This window comes from Hemicordylus capensis, chromosome 13 (genome assembly GCF_027244095.1).
Source record: "Hemicordylus capensis ecotype Gifberg chromosome 13, rHemCap1.1.pri, whole genome shotgun sequence".
Lineage (NCBI taxonomy): Eukaryota > Metazoa > Chordata > Lepidosauria > Squamata > Cordylidae > Hemicordylus > Hemicordylus capensis.
This window is the reverse complement of record NC_069669.1, coordinates 14888633-14908516: the sequence shown is the minus strand read 5'-3', so window position 1 is coordinate 14908516 and position 19884 is coordinate 14888633. Positions and strand designations below refer to the sequence as shown.

The following is a 19884-nucleotide window of genomic DNA, read 5'->3' as shown; positions in this document are numbered from 1 at the left end:
GATAATTTGGCCAACATGGCCGCCCGTGTCTGGGCGGCCGTATCTTTTTCGGCGGTTCTGGGCATGTGCTCTGCGCATGCCCAGAACTGCCCAAAAAGACACGGGCGGCACAGGATCACACACAGGGGTTTTATTATAGAGGATATCGTTTTATTTGCTAATTTCTAGCAAGCTCATCATGGCAGACCAAGTATTTATGGCCCGACTGCTGACTGGATGGAATCGCTCACGTGACTTAGAAAGAACAGCAGCTGTAGGGACAGGCCTGAAAGGGATGGATATCTGCATACACAGCCTTTTCCAGGAAATATTTCTACCTCCCTGAAATGGGGTTCCAACCTGAACACTGAAATGTCTGCATATGCACCACACTTCTAATATAACATTCCTAAGACTGCAAGCTTTAATTGGTTTAAGCCATAGCTCAATCAACAATTAATTGTGAGGTCAATGTTTATTAGGGAAGGAAGGTTTTATTTGGTGAAGCTGCAACTTGAGGATTTACTCCTTGGAGCCAGTTTTGATTCTGATACATGACTGCAATAGAGGATGTTCAAGATAACCTTTTTTGCCACGACTACTGTTGCTTATAGCCACCTAATGGCATAGCGGGGAAATGACTTGCCTAGCAAGCCAGAGGTGGCCTGTTCAAATCCCCACTGGTATGTTTCCCAGACTATGGGAAACTCCTATATCAGGCTGCAGCGATACAGGAAGGGGCTGAAAGGCATCATCTCATATTGCATGGGAGGAGGCAATGGTCAACCCCTCCTGTATTCTACCAAAGACAACCACAGGACTCTGTAATAAGTACAAGCTGGTTCCCTTCTCCCCAAAGGGCTCACAGTCTAAAAGGAAGATACCAGCAACAGCCACTGGAGGGATGCTGTGCTGGGGCTAGATAGGGCCAGTTGCTCCCCCCAGCTAAACATAAAGAGAACCTTGAAAAAAGAATTTGGAAGAGAATCACCTCTTTGCCCTGTTAGGGTTTAGCCCTTCCCATAAGCCCAGAGGTTCCCAACATTTGCTCCCCAGATATTGTTGGACTACAACTCCCATCATCCCCAACCACCATGGTCTTTAGTCATTGTGGCTGGAGATGTTGGGAGTCATAGCCCAACAATATTTAGGATCCCCTGCCTTAAAACCTAAGTGGTAGCTTCTGCTTAATAAGTTATATTTTTTAAACAAATATTTATATACCACTTTTCAACAAAAGTTTCCAAAGCAGTTTACATAGAGAAATCTAAAAAGAAACATAAGATAGACCTCAGCAACAGCTACTGGAGGTACTGTGCTAGGGGTGGATAGGGCCAGTTACTCTCCCCCTGCTAAATAAAGAGAATCACCACCTTAAAAAGGTGCCTCTTTGCAGGGATATTATCTCACACTTCCTTCAGTATCTCACAAAGTCACCTTAATGAAGGTTTTGGTAATATGCAAATATTTTAAATTATTTACACTATTCATCAATGTAAGAGGCTGGACTGCCCTCCATCTGACTGAGATGGACTCACCAAAAGTTCTTCCATTTGTTGCCCAAGTCCCTAGATTGGACCAAACTGGCTTCACTTCACATGTATGCCAAATAGGCCTGTTTATAAACATGTGGAAACGTGCCCAGGAGAAATACCAGAGACACATAATTGACGGCAAGCACTGTGATGTGTGTCACAACCACCCGTCCCTGTCTCATGGTGGAAATTACTGCAAGGATGCTTTCAGCAATGTTTCACAAGCTGCTTTCCGGAACCTTCCATGTGAGCATTGGCCCACCTGACTTCTCCACCCGTCACACACGGATCCAAAACAGGCAGCAAGAAAAGCATGTTCTGAAGCTGCAAACTCTTTTCTCCTCAAAAAGCCTGATGAATTATAAGCTTGGAGGCATCTCTCTTAATTTCCTTTATTGCTAGCAAAGCTGAGCGGTGCCTTCCCTGAGAACCGACGTCTCCTCACCCGCGGGGTGGTAAATCTAATCTGTCATGGAGTAAGCCACAACCCCTGGAACGAGAAGAGGCCATGGGACCAAGCTGATCGCTTAAGCCGAACGGAGCAGCTGGATCTGGTGGGGGGTCCCAGGGCTGCGGTGGAACAAATGCTATTTCACTTTGCCTTCCGGGCAGGAGTCTCAGTCCCGGAATCACCAAGTAGCCCCAGACGGAACGAAATGGAGCAGAACCCAGCGGCATTTGAGGAGTGCATATTGCTCCATTTTGACTGCTCCCTTAAAGTGACACTGCCATTACAGGCGAGCGGGTGAGTGGCGGTGGAATTCTGACTGACACTGACAGTACACTGCTGTGGAAAAAGAAATATATAATCGTCTCACCATCTTGCACGTCTGACTGTCACTGACCCTGACAGAATTTGGCTGTGAGGAGCCTCACGGCGTGCAGTTCTGATTCACCTCGACAGGCAGTACTGTAAAGAAGCACACGCTCGTGGTGTTCTGAGTGACACTGATGGATGTGGTTGGGAAAGCGCCAGTTGTCTTAGCGTGTCGACTGAAAGTTCCTGCAACAGCGCAGGAACTTTGCACTGATGCCACCCGGAAATATTTCACCCAACACCGTTTCACCGAAATTCATAGGGACATAGGAAGCTGCCATATACCGAGTCAGACCACTGGTCCATCTCGCTCAGTATTGTCTACACAGACTGGCAGCGGCTTCTCCAAGGTTGCAGGCAGGAATCTCTCTCAGCCCTATCTTGGAGATGCTGCCAGGGAGGGAACTTGGAACTTTCTGCTTTTCCCAGAGAGGCTCCATCCCCCAAGGGGAATATCTTACAGTGCTTACACATCAAGTCTCCAATTCATATGCAACCAGGGCAGACCCTGCTTAGGTAAGGCGACAAGTCATGCTTGCTACCACAAGACCAGCTCTCCTCTCTAAGAGACCATTGGTCCTTCTAGCTCCGTTTTTTCTACACAGACTGGCAGTGGCTTCTCCAAGGTTGCAGGCAGGAGTGTCTCTCAGCCCTGTCTTGGAGATGCAGCCAGGGAGGGAACTTGGAACCTTTTGCATGCAGATGCTCTTCCCAGAGTGGCCCCAAGAGGAATCTCTTCCAGTGCTCAAACATGTAGTTCCCCATTCAAATGCAAACCAGGGTAGACCCTGCTTAGCCAAGGGGAAAATTCATGCTTGCTACCACAAGACCAGCTCTCTTTCTTCAGGAAGAGGCATTTAGGAAGCTTTGATGTGATTTGTCATGGGTCTTTTTGCCAGATATTCCCCCCTGTTTTGGCAGGGGGGCTACCAGTGGTGGGGGTCACACAGATGTCATTTTCTTCTTCTTTAAGCCTTTTTATGAATGGCTTGGGCCCAGGGTATTTGAGAGTGCCTTCTTCTTCATGAACCCTGCCACCTATTAAGATCGGGAAGACGTCCACTTGCAGTTACCACCGGCTTGTTTGGTGGTGACCCAAAACTCACCCTGAGGATTGCCCCAGGGCTGTGGAAGGCGCTCGCAAACAAAATCGGAACCTCGCCATCTCTGACTTTGTCTAAGCGAATCTTGAAAAGTGCCCCTATTGTATCAGACCTTTCGTTGATAATGTGTTAACGTTTTACGGGTGGTTACTTTAATTGGCTTTATATCATTTGAGGTTGTAATTATTGTCATTTAATTTGTAAATCACCCAAAGAATTTATATGGGGTGGTGTATAAACCCAACAAATAAATAAGTAGACTAGAATAGAGTTTAACACCACATCCGTGCATGGGGCAGTGGCAAAAGCCGTGCTAGAAAGTCTTTCTGACAGCCAGCTCTTGCCAGCTGGCTGGAATGGATGCATTGGAGAATGATGCTATGTCACAGTGCTACTACTGCCTACAAAAATTTGTATGAAATGCTTTATATCAGGGGCAGGGGGGGACCCACATTACTGCCACCAGTAAGCCCCACACCAACATTATGGGAACATTCAGGAACATGGGAACAAAGGAAGCTGCCTTATGCAGAGTCCGACCATTGGTCCATCCAGCTCAGTATTGCCTGCACAGACTGACAGCAGCTTCTCCAAGTTTACAGGCAGGAGTCTTTCCCAGCCCTGTCTGGAGATGCTGCCGGGGGGTGGGGGACTTGAAACCTGCAGCATGCAAGCAGGCAGGTGCTCTTCCTAGAGTGGCCCCATCCCCTAAGGCGAATATTGTCCAGAGCTCACACATGTGGTCTCCCATTCAAAAGCAAACCAGGATGCACCCTGCTTAGCCAAGGTGACAATTATTGCTTCCTTCCACAAGACCAGCTGTCCTGCACCTCCTGCAAAAGCTGAACATACATCTCCTTTTCTGACAGAGAATTGGGCAGCAAAAATAGGAGGATCTGTTTGGGTTCACACTAGTTCGATCCCCCCCTCCTGTATAAGGACATAAACCTAAGATCATAAGAACGGTTTTGCTGGATCAGGCCCCAAGAGCCTGGAGGTGGCCTATAGCCTATCCTCCATTCATAGACCTCTTAAAGCCATTCAAGCTAGTGGCCATCACTTCATCCCGTGGCCAATAATTCCATAGATTAATTATGTGCTGTGTGAAAAAGTACCCCAGTATGCATCACTTTCTCCTTATTTATTCAACTTATATGCTGAAATACTGAGAGAAGCTGGATTGGAAGAAGATATATGGCTTTAAAGTTGGAGGAAGAAACATCAATAACCTGCGCTACGCTGATGACACCACTCTGATAGCTGAGAATGCAGATGATCTGCAAGCTCTAGTAATGAAAATCAAGAAGCACAGTGAAAAAATGGGACAACAACTAAATGTAAAGAAGACTAAACTAATGACAACAGGTGCAGCAACCAGCCTCAGAACTGATAATGAAGACACTGAAGACGTGGATAGTTTCTGCCTTTTAGGATTGACCCTCAACAGTCAAGGATCCAGCAGTCAAGAAATACACCGCAGACCAGCACTTGGTAGTAGGGTTGCAATGAAGGCCTTGGAAAGGATATTTAGATGGCATGACGTGTCTACACCTACAAAGATTAGAATCGTTCGGACAATGGTTTTTCCCGTGACACTCTATGGATGTGAAAGCTGGACTTGGAAGAAGCAAGATAGAAAAACTTTGGTGCTGGAGAAGACTTTTGAAGAGACCATGGACAGCCAGGAAAACAAACAAATGGATCATAGAACAAATCAATCCAAAATTTTCACTCGAGGCACAAATGACCAGGCTCAAATTATCATACTTCAGACACATTATGTGAAAACCCAGCTCCCTTGAGAAGTCCATAATGCTGGGGAAGGTTGAAGACAAGAGAAGAAGAGGACTACCAGGAGCAAGGTGGATGGACTCAATTACGATAGCCATGAATGCACCACTGAGAGACCTTAAAGGCCAAGTGGAAGAAAGATCATCCTGGAGAGAATCTATGTAGTCGCTAAGAGCTGAGACCTGAGAAGTGCTTGACGGCACTTCACCAATCAATCAAAAATGCATCACTCTACACTTGCTTAGTCACCTTAAGTGGTGCAGCAGGGAAATACTTGACTAACAAGCAGAAGGTTGCCAGATCGAATCCCCACTGGTACTATATTGGGCAGCAGCAATATAGGAAGATGCTGAAAGACCTCAACTCATACTGCGCAGGAGGAGGCCATGGTCAACCCCTCCTGTATTCTACCAAAGAAAACCACAGGGCTCTGTGGGCACCGGGAGTCAAAATCAACTTGACGGCACACTTTACTTCATACAATTGCTTACATTGAACCACATTTGCCATTATGTTGCCCACTCACCCATTTTGGAGATCCTCCTAATCTGTTTTGGATTTAATTACCCTAAATAGTGTCACACGCAAATTTGGCCACATCGCTGCTTACCCCAACTTCTAGATCATTTATGCACAAATTAAAGAGCACTGGTCCCTGTACCAATCCCCGGGAGACCCCACTTCCTACTTCCATCCATTGTGAAAACTGTCCATTTATTCCTACCCTCTGTTTCCTGTCCTTCAACCAGTTACCAATCCACACATAAACCTGTCCCCTTATCCCATGACTGCTAAGTTTACTCAAGAGCCTTTGGGGATTTTTTCAAAAGCTTTTTGGAAGTCCAACTATACTGTGTCAACTGGATCACCTTTATCCACATGCCTGTTGACACTCTCAAAGAACTCCAAAAGATTAGTGAGTCAAGACATGCAGAAGCCATGCTGGTTCTCCTTCAGCAAGGCCTGTCCTTCTATTTGTTTGACAGTGTTGTCCTTAAGTATGCTTCCCATCAATTTATCTGGCACAGAAGTTAAGCTAACCACCCGGAAGCAGCTTCTACTGAGACAGACCATTGGTGTTTAGCCTGGTTTTATCTTTACTGGCCAGCCCAAGCCCATCAGGGTTTCAGGCAGAGGACTTTCTCAGCCGTGCCTAAGGATGGGCCCTCACCATTTGTTCAACAATCTTGCCTGTTGCAGGTTGGAGAACTTAATGGGAGCCATTGGCAACCATGCCCACTCATAGCTACTTCTTGGGCATACTGGAATTTGAGAAGATGACGACATTCAGGAATTGGGCAGTAATGGATAGAAATTCTGTTCTCCTGGACACATCCAAGGGTATGAAGATGCACAGAGATGGCAGCACCAGGGTTTGTTCAAGTGAAGACATTCACTTGAACGTCTACATAGAGTCAATGAACATACAACTGTATTCGGGTAGGCAATCTCAGGAGGATTCCCAACCGCAGGGAGAGAGCCTTATATAGTGGTACAAGCACAGACTCCATACAGCATGTACAGATTTCCCTTGCACACACAGGATTGTAGGAAGATGCCTTTTACTGTGTCAGACCATTCATTCATTTTGCTCAGTCTTGTCTACACTGACTGGCAGCGGCTCTCCAAGGTTTCAGGCAGGAGTATCTCCCAGATCTACCTGGAGATGCTGCCAGGGATTGAACCTGGGACCTTCTGCATGCAAAGCACATGGTCTGCCACTGGGCTACAGCCCCATCCCCTAAAAGGAATATCTCATGTACTCACCCATCCAAATGCTAAGCAAGATGGACAATTCATGCTTCATCCATGAGACCAGCTTCCCTCTCCAAAAAGCAAATGCAAATTCCGGGCTACATAGGAAACTGCCTTATATAGAGTCAGACCCTTGGTCCTTCTAGCTCAGTACTGTCTACTCCAGGGCTGCTCAACTTCGGCCCTCTTGCAGATGTTGGCCTACAACTCCCAAAATCCCTGGCGACTGGCCACTGTGGCTAGGAATTATGGGAGTTGTAGTCCAAATAGAGCCGAGGGCGCCCAAGTTGAGCAGGCCTGGTCTACTCTGCCCTCCCCAGGGTTTCAGTCAGGCATCTCTCCCAGCCCTACCTGTTGGTGCTACTAGGGATGGGGCCTTTTGTATGCCAAGTAGATGTTCTGCCACTGATCTATGGCTCCGTCCCTTTGGAAATGTTGTGCGAATAGGTATCCTGATCGATCTATAATGAGGCGGGGCAAAACGACAGAAGTGGTTCCTCCGTTGGTGTATCCCACCGCCACCCTCCAGCTGAGAGTTCAGCAAGCTCAGCCAGCCCATGGCAAGCAATCAGCTTAACTGTGTGCTGGATCGTGGCCCGAGCGGGAATGAGAGCGGGGGAAGGCGGATCTCCGGTGAAGGAAGGGATAAAGAAAAGGAAAGAAAATCAATTTTGGAGCAAACGTATGATGCAGCTGTGCCCTGCCAGGGTGCCTTTTGCCTCCTGGCATGACTTTAATGCCTATAAATCACAGAGAAAGAGAGGGACTCTTGGGAAGCTTGCTCTTTGGAGATTCCTCAAGGGGTATGAATAAGGAGAAGGAGCTAGCAGCAACGCGGAACAAATTGGCTCCAGGCAGTGGGGGCATCTGTGCACGCTCCCTTGCTGACTAAAGTATCATTTGGTTGCAACGGAGCCCACATGATGTGAAGGGTTTGATCTGGTTGCAGTTGGAAACTTGATGTGTGAGCCCTGTAAGATATTCCCCTCAGGGGATGGAGCTGCTCTGGGAAGAGCATCTAGGTTCCAAGGTCCCTCCCTGGCAGCATCTCCAAGATAGGGCTGAAAGAGATTTCTACCTGCAACCTTGCAGAAGCCATTGCCAGTCTGTGAAGACAATACTGAGCTAGATAAACCAATGGTCTGACTCAGTATGTGGCAGCTTCCGATGTTCCTATATACACCCAACTCAAAAAGGACTCTAAATTTAAAGAAGATTCCCTTTAAAAATGCAGGTTAAATACAGGTTAGGGTATTTAAAACACACACACACACACACACACACACACACACCCATTTCTAAACTGAAGAACTTGGAAAGTTATTATTATTATTTGTACATTTATATCCCGCTCTTCCTCCAAGGAGCCCAGAGCGGTGTACTACATACTTGAGTTTCTCTTTCACAACAACCCTGTGAAGTAGGTTAGGCTGAGAGAGGAGTGACTGGCCCAGAGTCACCCAGCTAGTTTTATGGCTGAATGGGGATTTGAACTCGGGTCTCCCCGGTCCTAGTCCAGCACTCTAACCACGACACCACGCTGGCTCAATTTATTGTTCTTGGATTCAGGTAAATACAGTATATATGAAGAGTGGATTTAAGCATAGAATCAATACTGTTTCTTCCAGAGGCACGAACTGACACTAATTTGCCATGTAACCACCTCCTGTCACCACACATTTATTCCAGTGCCTGACAAGCTGTTTGATTGCATCAGAGAAAAAAGTTCTTGGTAAAGATGGTCGCCAAGTACACACTGCATTTTGCCCTTCTGGGTCATCCCTGAATTTGCCCCCCGCTCGTACGTCTTCCCTTGTGAGATGGTTTCTGAACAGTTCACACCACCTGCGAACATTGTTTTAATGATAAACAGCTGTACCCATATTGTGTGCACTTCCTACGGTACATTTTCACTTGGCTTAACTCCTCCTGACAGTCAAGATCAAGTGACACGTTGCCGTTCACCTGCAGTGCAATCTGACAGAGAGACCCCCATTTTGAGAACTCCGTGACAATATTGCCAACTTTCTAGGGAAATGACAAGTACTACATGTTCAGATACGCAGTAATGAGGATATGCCGTACAGAATGGGTGCACATATCTGTGGGGGAAATTTAAATTCACCTTACTGACTGACTCCTCGTACACAAGAATAATACTTCCCTGGGTGCCAGGCCCCAATGCTGCTTTCTGCTTGTGACAGTTTCCTGCGGTCTTTATTTATTTTATTTATTGTTAAATTTCTATACCACCTTTAATTAAAGCAATCTCAAGGCGGTTCATGCTAAAGTTAAAACAAGACTACAAAAAAAATTACACAATTAAAATATTAAGCTAGAATATAAAAATATAGATTGGATTGAAACATTAAAAAAAATACAAGCACAATATAACCATCAAAGATGCAAATCAGCATCAATAGAAACAATTATATAAAAGCCTGACTGACGAGCCAAGATTTTACACACTTTCTAAAAACTGTGATGGAGACTGAGGAGTGAATGGCCACCAGGAGAGCATTCCAAAGTCTGGGGGGCAAGAACCGAGAAGGCCCTGTCATAACAGCCGAGCCTCCCTCATTGTCGGCACCCCTCCAAATGACCTCGTCAAGCAGGCAGCAACCTTTGGGAGCAGGCGGTCCCTCAGGTCTCTGGAGCCCAAACGGTTAAGGGCTTTAAAGGTCAAAACCAGCACCTTGAATTGGACCCAGAAACAAACTGGCAGCCAGTGCAGCTCTTCCAAAATGGGTGTGATGTGATTCCCGACGGGCAGTTCCGGATACAATCCTAGCTGCCGCATTTTGCACTAGCTGCAATTTCTGAATATTCTTCAAGGGCAGCCCCACGTAGAGCGTGTTACAGTAATCCAGCCATGACGTGACTAAGGCATGGGTAATTGTGGCCAGACCTGCCTTCTCGAGAAAGGGACGCAGCGGACTCACTAGCCGAAGCCCTGCAAAGGCACCCCTGGCCACCGTCTCCACCTGAGCCTCCAAAAGCAGAGCTCAGACCTCAGCTTTAACTGCTATACCAGCAATTATATTGGAGAGATATAGGAGAAACCGAGTCTTCCCACACGGAATAAGTATTGGCAAACCCAATGGTGGACAGCCATTGCCTTGTTAATCAGTAAGCAATGCAAGTTGTTCTCCTAAGAACTAATTTGCCCACTTTCCTTTCACTATCAGTACAACTGGACTAAATTTGGTTCAAATTGGTGAGGGGTCCACAAGTTAGAACTCTTGCACCTCAGACGTTCACGCATCTGCCATCTTGAATCGGGGTGGATGACATCATCACAAACTACACCATTGAGGTATCCTTGTCTGTGAATCACTACAAATTTGAACCTAATTTGTTTCAAGTGTGTTAGACGGTCCACAAGAGGAGTGCTGGTCTAGTGATAGCAAGCACGACTTGTCCCCTTAGCTAAGCAGGGTCCATCCTAGTTGCAAATGAATGGGAGACTTGATGTGTAAGCACTGGAAGATAGTCCCCTCAGGAGATGGAGTCGCTCTGGAAAGAGCATCTAGGTTCCAAGTTCCCTCCCTGGCAGCATCTCCAAGATAGGGCTGAGAAAGACTCCTGCCCGCAACCTGGGAGAAGCCGCTGCCAGTTGGTGTAGACAATTCTGAGCTAGATACCCCAATGGTCTGACTCAGTATATGGCAGCTTCCGATGTTCCTAAGTTTGCCCTCAAATGTTCACACATCCGCCATCTTGGATTATTATTATTACATTTGTATCCCACTCTTCCTCCAAGGAGCCCAGAGTACTACATACTTAAGTTTCTCTTTCACAACAACCCTGTGAAGAAGGTTAGGCTGAGAGAGAAGTGACTGGCCCAGAGTCACCCAGCAAGTCTCATGGCTGAAGGGGGATTTGAACTTGGGTCTCCCAGGTCCTAGTCCAGCACTCTAACCACTACACCACGCTGGCTCTCAGGATTGGGGTTATTAATTGGATTGTCTTATTAGGGGTTATTAATTGGATTGTCTTATTAATCAGTAAGGCTAGCAACAACTCATAGTCAATTACTAGACTGTTAATCAACTTAATCAACTTTCTTTTCTGTCTCACCCTCGGGATGTTTGAGCCCTCCCTGAGAAGGCAGGCTTACAAGCTGAAGTTTGATCTCCCTCCTCAGTTTGCTGGCATGCGAGCGATTTAAATTGGTTGCAAAAATCATTACTGCATTATCATCATGCCATTTCAGTTTTTTTTTTTAATCCACAAACTGGAGTAGAGAAAGTTAATAAAAACAGAACTGAGAATAAAACAGGAGTACAAAACAAAGCTGGCAAATCACAAGAGGCATAAAAGGCCATTGCTGTTCACTGAACACTCAGGAAAATAAAACAGTCAGTCTGGCATCTAAATGACAGCCATGATGGTGCCAAGAGGATTTCCCCAGGGATGAAATTTGAAGTCTGCTCGCAGCTGCAAAAGAATCCTAGATTCATAATCACCTACTTAACTTCCAGTAGCGGCAACCCAAAGAGGGGCTCAGCACTTGATCGTCACCCTTGCCCCCCCCCATTTTTGCTGCCCCATTTACAGGTGGGGGGCATTATGGTGGTTTGGGGGTGGGAGAGTGAAACTACAGGGTGCCACCTGGTCCCCCCCCCCATTTCTCTTTCTTTAATACCTCCTCTGAGTGATGTCGCATCATCATGTTCCAAGGGGGATTCTGGGAGGAAATGGCAGCTGAGAAGCAGTTTTAGCCCCACTTTCTGCTCCAGGCCCCCTCTCCCCAATTCTGAAGCTGCACATTCCCATCTGAGCCCTCGTCTGAACCATATCCCACCAGTGCTCCCTTAAACAAGGATTCTCAAACGTTGTTGACTACAACTCCCATCATCCCCTGGGAGGATGGGATTTGTAGTCAATAACATCCATAAATCCCTGTTACAGGCAACACTGTATCCCGCCAACAGAAGGTGATGTGGTTTTTCATTCCAGGATTAATCCTGTCCGCTATTTTATCTTCCTGTATTGTTTTTATAGTCGTTTTATTATTATTTATTGCTTTATTATGGTTTTATTGTGTGTTACTGCAAGTTGTCCCAAGCAGCAGGCTGCTGGAGGGACGGAAAATAAATATGTTAACTAAAACAATGCCCCTGACAAAGCAAACTCTGCCTAACAGACGCATGTGCCACATTAAATCTCTTAATCTTTAACTTGTCATAAAACTCTTTATTGTCACTGTATAGACTAGAAACTGGGAAGTCCTAATCCTCGTATCCAACTTTTTGTGTGTGTTTTGCTGGATTCCCTGCTAGCTTCTCAGGACAGGCAATGTCTAGGACAGGTTGCTTTGAATGTATTTTACTTTGCTCGTCTATTGACTGTAATATAGGTTAATTTGATGGTTCAGGGGTTCTCAGTCTTGGGTCCTGAGATGACATTGTACTACAACTCCCATCAGCCTCAGGCTGGTGGACTACAACTCCCATCAGCCCCAGCCTGAAGGTCATTGTGGCTGGGAGTGATGGGAGTTGCTATCCAATAATATCTGGGGACTCAAGATTTGAAAACGTCTGTGGTATTGTATTTTTCATGCAAGGAGATCCCTGAAAGAAAGACCCTAAATCAGGCCTGCTCAACTTAGGCCCCCCAGCTGTTTTGGGACTACAACTCCCATAATCCCCAGCCAAAGTGTCCAATAGCCAAATATTATGAAAGTTGCCCTAAATGTTGGGGGGATCACATTTTGTAATCCAAGATAGCCAAATACAGGGGCTTAGTGCATGTGCCAGATGGGGTGGTCAGTATCCAGGCGGGGGGAGGGATTTGTGATTTTTGGTAAGGTCTACACCCCTAGAGACGGAAAATAAGTGAAAGCATTGCAAGAATTGCAGATATCAGTATGTTCTTTTGTTTTCCTGACCATTGGGCCTGCAGGTGCCAAATTGGCCATTTTATTTGTCTATTACATTTATATCCCGCTCTTCCTCTGAGAAGCTCAGAGTGGTGTACATGCTTATTTTTTATCCTCACAACAACCCTGTGAGGTAGGTTAGGCTGAGAGATACATGACTGGCCAAAAGTCATCCAGTGAGTTTCATGGTTGAATGGGGATTCGAACTCGGGTCTTCCTGGTCCTAGTCCAACACTCTAACCACTACGCTATGCTGGTCCCTGCTAACTGAGCAAAGAGGTACCTTCCAAAGTGGTGATTCTCTTATATTTAGCAGGGGGAGAGCAACAGGCCCTATCCAACCCCAGCATAACATCCCTCCAGTGGCTGTTGTTGGTGTTTACCTTATATTTCTATTTAAGAGTGTGAACCTTTGGGGACAAGGAACCATTTTATTTATTTATTCTTTATTTTTCTATGTAAACTGCTTTGGAAACTATGTTGAAAGGCAAAATATAAACAATTGTAGTAGTAGTCTTCAAATCCACCTAATGGCACAGCGGGGAAATGACTTGAGTAGCAAGCTAGAGGTTGCCGGTTCGAATTCCTGCTGGTATGTTTCCCAGACTATGGGAAACACCTATATCAGGCAGCAGCAATATAGGAAGATGCTGAAAGGAATCATCTCATATGGCACTTAAAATTGATTAAGTGCCATCAAGTCAGTGTCGACTCTTTGTGGTCGCTAAGTATTGACAGCACTTCACCGACTTGACAGCACTTAATCAATCAATCAATCATACTGTGCGGGAGATGGCAATGGTCAACCCCTCCTGTATTCTACCAAAGACAACCACAGGGCTCTGTGGTCGCCAGGAGTCGACACCGACTCAACGGCACACTCTACTTAGTAGTCATCAAAGCTTTGAAATGTTTTAAAAACACAAAAATTATTATAAAGCTTTATCAGTGTTGTCAGAGGAATAGAAATGAGCATTGGCAGGAGTGTCCTCCAGAGATTACTCCATGTAGGGTGAACAACGTGTTCATTGTCACCCTAACCCTGGCCCTAAACCTTTCCTCTGTGCAAAGATTTTACCCTAATCATTTGGGGGTAGAGATAAAGACGGGATGATAGCACAGAGAAAGCTCTGTAGCACAGAGAATGTGCAAATCTATTCAAATTCGAATCAAACGACCCGAATCTGGGTGATTTGAGTGATTCAAATTTGAATGGAATCATCCCTTAAATGGGCAAACCAAGGTCAAATCAATTTGAATTTGATTCAAATTCAAATTGAATTTTCAAATCACATTTAAATCTGATTTGAAATTGAAATGAATTTTCAGAAATTGATTTGAAACGAATCAAAAATTTTGTTTGATGCACATCTCTACTGTTGAGTACAACAATACAATCACATGCTTCTATCTCTAGAGAGGTAGATGACAAAAATCCTTACGAGTATCTGTCCCCTGAGATGATGGCCAGAATTTGTAGATTTGGCTGATGGACTACTGTGAATTCCACCTCATGCACTGAGATGTCAGGCAGAGCTGATCAAGAAATCCACCATGAGAGAGACCGACAGAGAGACAGAGAGAGATGCCTGCTGGTTAATGCTAAAAGAGAAAGACTAATGACCTCTTGGACCTTTCTTCACTAAAGTCTGAAATGATGAAATTATGTTTTAACCTCAGTGCCAGTTCCCGAGACAAGTGATTCACAGCACCAAGAATTTGGGGGAAATAGATCCCATAATATTCTCCACTCAGATGCTTAATATCTTATCTTTACTGCTTGTTACAGACCAGGATCCGATGTAACTGTCACTGAGAGAGCAAAATTTATTCTGTCCTTCCATCTCTGCCTGTGTTATCACCCCATGCTGCTGACAGGCTATAGGAAATGGGCTTTTTAAAAAACACAAAAAAACACCATGCACATCAGAAATGCCAGTATGTGGCACTTTCAGCAGCAAAAAAAGGGCCCTGAGACCACAGTTGGACAAGTTCACAATCCCAAATCAGACTGTTTCGCCCAGTCCTAATTTCAGGTATCCTCCCCCCCCTCCACACACGATTTTATTTTTTATTGGAATAGCAGAAGGCTGTGTTCTTGAATAATCTCCAGTGCAGTCTACCACGTGACATGGCTGAGAAACATACCCCCAGGACTGGCCCTACCATCCACCAAATAGAAGCAATTAGCCTCAGGTGGTGGATTTTGGGGGGTGGCGGCAGCAGATCTGGAGCCATCCCCTCCTGCTGTGGCTGGCACCACTCTAGCCAGCTCAGCTCTATGGCCAGAAGTCCCTCCTCCTCTTCCTGCCTGCTGCTCTTCTTTCCCTTTCTCCTACTCTTCTTTTAACTGAGGATCCGCAGAGGAGAAACTAAGGCACCTAGATCGTTTGCCTGTGCCAGGTGCAGCCAACACCACCGCCGCGGCTGGGTGGCTTCAAGAAGTTTTGCTCACAGCCTACCCAGTGAGCTGGTGTGGCAAGAAGGCATCCATGGACTCCTTGCTGCCTTCTCTCACAAGACCAGGAGAGCTGGTCTTGTGGTAGCAAGCATGACTTATCTCCTTAGCTAAGCAGGGTCCACGCTGGTTGCATTTGAATGGGAGACTAAATATGTAAGCACTGTAAGGTGTTCCCCTTAGTGCGGGGATGTCAAACTGTGGCCCTTCTGCAGATGTTGGCCTACAACTCCCATCATCCCTGGCTATTGGCCACTGTGGCTGGGGATTATGGGAGTTGTAGTCCAAAAACAGCTGGATGGCCAGACATCCCTGCCTTAGTGGATGAAGCCGCCCTGGGAAGAGCATCCAAGGTTCCAGGTTCCCTCCCTGGCATCTCCAGATAGGGCTGAGGGAGACTTCTGCCTGTAGAAGAAGCCACTGCCAGTCTGTGTAGACAATACTGAGCTAGCTGGACCAAGGGTCTGACACTTTATAAGGCAGTATCCTATAATCCTACTAAGCAACTCAACAGCCAGGTAAGAGGGTAGGGAATAAGCATGCACAGGATCATAGGAAGCTGCTTTATACTGGGTCAGACCATTGGTTCCTCTAGGTCAGTATTGTCTACACAGACTGCCAGCAGCTTCTCCAAGGTTGCAGGCAGGAGTCTATCTGGAGATGCCAGGGAGGAAACATGGTCGGCACACAAGCATGCAGAAGAGCGATCCCATCCCCAATGTAGTCTCCCATTCAAATGCAAACCAGGGTGGACCCTGCTTAGCAAATTGGTATGCTCACAACCACAAGACCACCTCTCCTCTTATTCGTTTATTTTTCACATTTATATCCCACTCTTCCTCCAGTGAGCCCAGAGTGGTTTACACGGTTATGTTTAGCCTCACAACAACTCTGTGAGGTAGGTTAGGCTGAGAGATAAGTGACTGGCCCAGAGTTACCCAGTGGGTTTAAGAACATAAGAACAGTCCTGCTGGATCGGGCTCAAGGAGCCCCATCTAGTCCAGCATCCTGTTTCACACAGTGGACCACCAGATGCCACCACCAGATGCCACTCCTACAGGCAGGAGTTGTGGGCATGCCCTTTCTCCTGCTGTGACTCCCCTGCAACTGGTACTCAGAGGCATCCTGCCTTTGAGGCTGGAGGTGGCCTATAGCCCTCCCGACTAGTAGCCTTTGATAGACCTCTCCTCCATGAATGGGTATTTGAACTTGGGTCTTCCCAGTCCGAGTCCAGCACTCTGACCACTACACCACGCTGGCTCCTGAGCGCCTGGGCTCTTGGAGTTGCGTAGAGGGTCTTCTTATACTTTCAGCATGTACAGGATCCTTGCTACTCGGGTTTTCTGGCTACTTTTAATTCATATATGAGTCTAGCTTCACCTTATTGAAGCCTAGTTACCATCGGAACATAGACGCTGCAAATCAGGCAGATAGGCAGGCTTTACATATGCAGATCAAGTTGGAGCATGCCTGGAAGCTTAACAGTGGAGATGACAGGTTTACTGTAACCTGTGCCCTTTTCGTCTGAGCTGATTCCATGAAGCTGCATTTTCCGTCCTTGCAGAGAGAGCTACTTTAAATTTTTCTAAAGTTTCTACTTTAACTTGCACGGCCTCTTAATTGGTTTTTTTAACTACTGTTCTGATCATCAGACGATTGCGTGCAGTATTACTCAAATGAGATAATATCATCCACCCATAGCGGGGGGAGGGTGATCGCCTTTGGCACCCCTCTGTGGCCACCAGACCTTCCCGGGCCTCTGCTGCATAAGTCCAACCCAGCTAGGAAAATGTGGAACTCATATGGAGGCTTGAGTCTCGGGCCCGCCTCCTAAATCAAAGCCAGCGTGATGTAGTGGTGAGAGTGCTGGACTAGGACCGGGGAGACCCGAGTTCAAATCCCCATTCAGTCATAAAACTAGCTGGGTGACTCTGGGCCATTCCCTTCTCTCTCAGCCTAACCTACCTCACAGGGTTGTTGTGAGGAGAAACTTAAGCATGTAGTACATCGCTCTGGGCTCCTTGGAGGAAGAGCAGGATATAAAATGTAAGTAAGTAAGTAAGTAAGTAAGTAAATAAATAAATAAATAGAGGGCAGCATATTTTCAGAATGGAAACAATGCAGGTCACTTCTAGCCCTTGTATGTAATATCACAACACCCCCCTGGGGGACACCATGTCAACAGCTCCCCCTGTGCTTGACCTGGGCCTCTGCTCTTAAAAATTTGGGTACATCCGAAAGTGCTCCCGCTGCATTTCTAACCTGGAGGGGCTTTCCTCGGTTAACGCTGGATTTTGCCCTGATGTCATCAAAAGCTTGACCTGGCTCAAATGGCAATGAGAATCTTCTAGAGCGTCTTGGTGTTCTGACTTTCCATAATCCCAGTGGTAAAACCTGATGGCACAGCCCGAGATATTCTCTTCTACAATCCCCTCTTAATGGTGGCTTGACACAGAGATTTATCCTGTACTGAGACAGCCAGAGTTCCTGGCCAGAAAACCAGGGAGACCAGCCGATATTCAGCGCCCATTTCTCTGGGCCCCGCCCAACAACCCCGTTTTGAAAAACTGGAAGACGGATTGGTGTCCTTTAGCTTCTTTCCGTTCCCTTCATTAAAAGCTCTTTATTTTTCTAGCGGTCTGATTTGTCTTTATAACCAGACATGGCAGTGTGTACATTATATATGAGTAATAATGTGGATTTCAAACCATTCCTTAGAGCCTGTACCTGAATTGCCCATCTGATGACAACAGTCACAAATTCACCATCTAGACCTTCAACCAAAGCTGGCCAGCTTCCAACTCAAAGTTGCCTTTTGCTGCCAGAAGTGCCACAAACTGAATTTTCTGATGGGTGTGTGTGTGTGTGTGTGTGTGTGTGTGTGTGTGTGGGCATCTAGATTGACAAGTGGCAGGGAAGCAACAGCAAGAGAGAGGGCACACACATACCTCTTGCCTATGGGCTTCCCAGAGGCATCTGGTGGGCCACTGTGTGAAACAGGATGCTGGATTAGATCCAGCAGGGGTGATCATAGGAACATAGGAAACTGCCATATACTGAATCAGACCATTGGTCTATTGAGCTCAGTATTGTCTTCACAGACTGGCAGCGGCTTCTCCAAGGTTGCAGGCAGGAATTTCTCTCAGCCCTATCTTGGAGGTGCTGCCGGGGAGGGAACGTAGAATCTTCTTCTCTTCCCAAAGTGGCTCCAACCCCTAAGGGGAATATCTCACAGTGCTCACACATCGAGTCTCCCATTCATATGCAACCAGGGCAGACCCTGCTTAGCTATGGGGACAAGTCATGCTTGCTACCACAAGACCAGCTCTCCTCTCCTTACGACTATAGTAAATCTCACATGAACTGGACAAATCTCACAAGATCTGGATACAAGGAAACAAACTTGCAGCAATATCCGCAAGTATGGTCTACCGTTTCACCTCAATCACCCACCCCCCATTAATAAAGAGCTAGCAGTTCAAGCTGGCCCTCTACTCTGGATTGGACAAAAAGTATCGGTTTTCCCCAGCATGGGTCCTATATACCTTATCCAACAGCGGAGATATATACTGGATTTCCACTTCATAATAATCTCCTGAAAGAATCCAGTGCTCAAAGAAAGATATGTAAATTACCAATATTGGTAATTTACATATCTTTATTTTATCGTTGGAATCTTTCGGGGTGATTCCTATATGCATTATACCATTTAGCCCAGGCCTGCTCAACTTAGGCCCTCCAGCTGGTTTTGGACTACAACTCCCATCATCTCTAGCCACAATGACCAATAGCCAGGGATGATGGGAGTTGTAGGCCAGCATTTGCAGGAGAGCCAAAAGATGCAGAGACTTCTTTTTTCTTTTAAATTACCTGAGCAATAACTCTTGGGCTAGACTCTAGGGCGGAGACAGTCACCTTTCACAGTGGGATTATTTGGCTTTGTAGGAGAGGAAGCTGCCATATACTGAGTCAGACCCTTGGTCCATCTAGCTCAGTATTGCCTGCACAGACTGGCAGCAGCTTCTCCAAGGTTGCAGTCAGGAGTCTCTCTCAGCCCTATCTTGGAGATGCTGCCAGGGAGGGAACTTGAAACCTTCTGCATGCAAGCACGAAAATTCTCTTCCCAGAGAGAGCAGCCCTGTTCCCTAAGGGGAGTGTCTTTTGATGCTCTCATATAGTCTCCCATTCAAATGAAAACCAGGGCGGGCCCTGCTTAGCAAAGGGGACACTCCGTGCTTGCCACCCCAAGACCAGCTCTCCTTGAGACCTGCCACTTGAGTGTTCAGCTCTGCTTCTCCGAAACCCGCATCTTGCCAAGGGAAGCGATTTCTGTGCAACGTTCCGTTCCATCCCGATAGCATCTTTAACCCTGCCTGGGAGCATTTTGTACGGAAGGCGGCTCGAAATGCTCCCTCTGGTTTCTTCCCGCAGAAAGGGCACTGAACGCTGGGGTTTTATTCCTTGCTAATTTTTTTAAAATTAAAATCAGAATGAGGTTAAAGGGTGGGGGGGAATGTATCTCCTGGTGCTCTTGGCTGGGTATCTCGATCTCCCTTCCAGCC

At 46.4% G+C, this 19884-nt stretch overlaps 1 protein-coding gene and 1 long non-coding RNA gene across 7 annotated transcripts in view; one reads left to right on the top strand and one right to left on the bottom strand.

The window, feature by feature from the left end:
* Window positions 1–15735, top strand: part of LOC128336472 (uncharacterized) — a 42861-nt gene extending 27126 nt beyond the window's left edge. Inside the window, exon 7 of the long non-coding RNA XR_008311983.1 lies at window positions 14282–15735. This is a non-coding gene — a long non-coding RNA (uncharacterized LOC128336472). The remainder of the gene's footprint in view (window positions 1–14281) is intronic.
* The window catches only part of ELFN1 (extracellular leucine rich repeat and fibronectin type III domain containing 1), a 282167-nt gene that overhangs the window by 49310 nt on the left and 212973 nt on the right, over window positions 1–19884 (bottom strand). The gene's annotated exons all lie outside the window — the stretch shown is intronic.